The following is a 4,698-nucleotide window of genomic DNA, read 5'->3' as shown; positions in this document are numbered from 1 at the left end:
GACGCTCACGCAGTGGTGCTCCACACAACATGTGAGATTTGATCACAGTGCTGTAGATAGATCTCAGTGTGTGCATTAGGAGCGAGACTGCAAATGTTCAAGTGCATCATAGTGTGTCAAAAAAGTGTTGATGGAGGGTGGGCACTGAGCAGACGCTTTTCCCATTATAGAAGTAGAGCAGAAGGATGAAGAGGCGAGAAGGAGGAGAAGCAAGAGGAGGCAGGAGGAAGAGAGGAAGAGGAACAAATTAGATGGAAGGAGAGGTAAGAGGTCATTTGGCTTCGTGCATCCTGGTTAAAAGGTTTCAAAGTCCTGATCTTGAGTTGTGGCACAGCCTCACCGTAGTACCAGTCTTCCTGGTACATGTGAGGGTTTTCTCAGCTAAACAGATACCCCTATGGTGTTAACTTACAAATACTCCATGCTTGAAGGTTGGCACCACTGGGACCCAAGACAGGTAAGAGGATTTTAGAAATGAGTCAAGTTCATTCACTTGCCCTCTCACTTACACACACACACTTAGAGAGGCACACACACACCCTTTTCACACTCGGCGGGTAGCAACTAAAGTCATATTTGCACCTCCTCCCTCCCCTTCTCCTTCCTTCCCCCGCTCCCTTCTTCCATCCTTCTCCTGCCTCTATCACATCGGCCAGGGTCTACTTATAGCAGTGCCCCAGCATGGAGAGAATGGGTAGAGAATGGGTATTATGACAGTGGGGAGAGAAAGAGAGGGAGAGAGAGAAAAGAAAGGCAGACAGGGTATTATGAGAGAGGGATGAGAGCAGTGAAGGCATTTGGAGTCTTTATTCCCTTTCCTAAGCCGCGGGCTCTGCTCTGCAATCCGATTGGCCGATACGGCCAGGCATGTAAATGAAATGCAAAGCAGAGTGAGGCCGACTTTTTCTTCACCAATTTTTTTTCTCGCTCTCCTTTTTCTGTATATTGCTCTTTTTCTCTCTGTTTATCTCCGTCTGTCTCCCCATTTTTCTCACCCTCTGCATCCTTCTGTGGCTTCCTCAAACTCTGTCGTTCTCTCCCCCCTTCACTTGCTCTCTAACACCGTCTCTCTCTCTTTCTCTCTGAGGAAAGATAATCATTTGCCTTTTCAGTGGGAGCCGAACTGTGCACTTCTCTAATGTTCTGCTCTGAGGGTTTTAATCCACAGAGGCTTGTTGAGTTCCTGGGAGACTCCAGTGGTGATTAAGCATATGCACTAGATTTCTCTCTCTGTCCCTGTCTCTCACTCTCATTCTTTCGCCTCCTCTCGGGTTTACGCGTGGGTGTACGTGCATGTGTAAATATGAGCCCTTTGTTTTGATTGTACTTCTACGTCTGTGTATGTGACAGTGAAGTCTCACTCGCCAGCACTAGGAAAGCCTATAGGGGCCTATAAGCCTGCTCTGCTCGACCAGTCTGTCTGCATGATTGTCGGTCTAAGCATCCCAATGTGGCCAATTGTGTTTATGTATCCCCATCCAAAAACAGAAACGTAGATATGATGTAGCATGCTACATTACATAGATGTCCTATGGTTCTGGCTATGCCCTGAGAGGGTACAGTATGTACAGCCTGAACACCACCCAGGGGGGTAGAGTGGTGTTAATGGGGTGTCTGGCTGACCATAAAGCCCTTAATATGAGCTTTGGACCCAGTTTAAAAAGAGCCTAATCAGCCCGAGCAGTGTCAGCCCGAGCACGCACACACACACACACACACACACACACACACACACACACACACACACACACACACACACACACACACACACACACACACACACACACACACACACACACACACACACACACACACACACACACACACAGGATAGTCAGTTGGGCTGTTTTAAGTGCAGACACACAGTCCGGGACAGTCTGTCCCAGATTAAATACTAGCACCACTGTAATCCCTGGACTGTCCCTCAGCCAAAACATAGGCTTTCCTTTACCCCTCAATCTGAACAGAGAGAGAGAGGGAGGGAGAGAGAGAAATAGAGGGAGAAAGAGGAAAAACAAAGAAAGAGACATGCAGATTTATAGACATAAAAAGGTAGAGGGGGATTAGACAGAAAATAAATAGAGAGAGAGAAGTGATGCATTGTCTTACTCTGTTACTTTCCATTCAATTCCCATGTTCATTCTCAACCAACCCCTCAACACCTCCAAGACGTAATTCATAACCCACATGCATGCACCCCAAACTGTAATCCTTGTGTGGTTGTCTGGGGTCAGTGTGGTCCTCTGGTTGCGGTGGATAGTTCTCCAAGCAGATACTGCCCTCTGCAGGACACTGGTATAAGGCCTACAGCAGGGATCATTAACTAGATTCAGCCGCGGGCTAATTTGTTCTTGAACGGACGGTCGGGGGGCTGGAACAGGCAGGGTCTGCAGTTAGCATAGCGGTTAGGAGTGTTGGAAAAATCACTGGTCCGAATCCCCAAGCCAACTAGGTGAAACATCTTGAGCAAGGCACTTGACTAATTACTCATGTAAGTCGTTCTGGATAAGAGCTTCTACTAAATAACTCAAATGTAAAATATAAACATAATTACTAATAATTTGTAGAATGCAAGAAGCCCAAACAGATATAATGTTTGACTAATTGACAAAAAATATCTAATTCAAACCCTGCTTTCCATCACGTGTCTCTATTATGCATGAGAATACTTGAGAACAGATTTCTTAAATTATAATCACGTGGTCAACTTGTTTTTACAGCCTATTATGGGGGGCTAAATAAAACCACCTGGTCATACTGATAACCTCAAGAGAGAAGCATCTAAACAATCCTAAAGTATGTACCTGTTTATTTATTTACTCTTCTCATGTGACCAGACAGCGTGAGTATCCCAAAGCCTTTGTTGTTTGTTTTGCGTGGCTGCGCGCATAAGTGTGTGTGTGTGTGTGTGTGTTTTGAATGGTGTGTCTATGCAGTGTGTGCCGAGGCAGAGAGCTCTCTCTATTGTGTGATGGAGCTTAGAGAGTCCTCTGCAGACTATCAGTTCACTGACAGGCAGGAAGGAGAGGAGAGAAGGCCTGGTCTATTCACACACTCCTGATTCACACTATGGGCCAAAACAACACTGGTGCTAGATCCCGCCTGCCCCAGCAATATACAACCAACCCTACTCCACACACTCCTCTCCTCTTCTTTATTAAACCCCTCTCCCTCTCCTCAGTCTTCATCTACCCCCATCTCCTAGCTTTCTTTCCTTCTCCCTTTCCTCTCTTCTCGCCCCCCCACAGCCCGCCAAGCTGACAACTCCAAGCTCCGTGGCAAATGAGTCTCGCTCTCATTACAATCGCGCGGGACAGATTCCATTAGTGTTATCTGAAATTGAGTGCGAGGAGCAGCGAGCAGCAGGCAGGAGGCAAGCGCACAGGGCTGTTATCAGAGAGGGAGCGGGAGAGAGAGAGAGAGTGGTAACCGATGACGTCATTAATCTGGCGGGTGGGATGGAAGAACGCACACACCAAAATCATTTCCCGCCCTGGTTGCCACAAAAGGAGCTGTGTTAAGATGGAGACATCCAGGGAGAGAAAAAGTAGAGAACAAACGCTGGTAACACTTTATTTGGAAAGTCAGTCTGTAAAGCATCTACAGATGATCTACTTACCCTTAACCTAGCCCTAGCCCTAACCTTAACCCTTATCCTAACCCTAAATTTAACCCTTGCCCTAACCTTAACCCTTATCCTAACCCTAAATTGAACCCTTGCCCTAACCTTAACCCTTATCCTAACCCTAAACTTAACCCTTGCCCTAACCCTAACCGTTATCCTAACCCTAAACTTAACCCTTGCCCTAACCCTTATCCTAACCCTAAACTTAACCCTTGCCCTAACACTAACCCTTATCCTAACCCTAAACTTAACCCTTAACCTAACTCTAGCCCTAACCTTAACTCTTAACCTAACCCTAAACTTAACCCTTAACCTAACTCTAGCCCTAACCTAACCCTTATTCTAAACCTAACCCTAATTGTAACCTTAGCAAGCAGATTGCATGACTATCTGTAGAGCATCTAGAGATGGACTATCCGGACTATCCAAATAAAGTGTGACCAAAATTCCATATAAAGGAAAGAGTGATGAAACGCACACACACACACACACACACACACACACACACACACACACACACACACACACACACACACACACACACACACACACACACACACACACACACACTTTCCTATTTCCTGTAACCGTCTTATTTTCTCTCCCCATTCACCAACCTTGGCTTTTCACTCTGCCAGTTGGGACAGTGATATGGGATTGTCAGGGGATTTGTAATGTGTCAGTCAAGAGGTTGGAGTCTCTTCTCTCTCTCTCCGTCTTTCTAGTCTCTCTCATTATCTCTTTCTCTCTCACACACACACACACACACACACCAATTGCCCCCCCCCCTCCCAATGTCCTCATCCGTATAGTTATTAACCCTTGACACGTAATCCAAGGGTATGCAGTATGTGATATTAGGTATGGGGAGCGGGTGGGGGTGGGGGGGAATAATCTTTTATGTAGGGAGTTCTTTCACAAAAGATCAGTCAATTTAAATAGACCACCACTTTGATGTCCCTTCCCCCTCTGTCTCTCTTTCTAAGACACTCTCATTTCCCTCTTGTAACCCTCCAGTGCTGCCATGATAAGGTGTAATGAGAAATGTTTTCAAATGACTCATAGGCCTAGGA

The sequence above is a fragment of the Oncorhynchus kisutch genome, linkage group LG12 (assembly GCF_002021735.2).
Source record: "Oncorhynchus kisutch isolate 150728-3 linkage group LG12, Okis_V2, whole genome shotgun sequence".
Classification (NCBI taxonomy): Eukaryota; Metazoa; Chordata; class Actinopteri; order Salmoniformes; family Salmonidae; genus Oncorhynchus; species Oncorhynchus kisutch.
The sequence above is the reverse complement of the archived record's forward strand: the minus strand, read 5'-3'. Positions refer to the sequence as shown.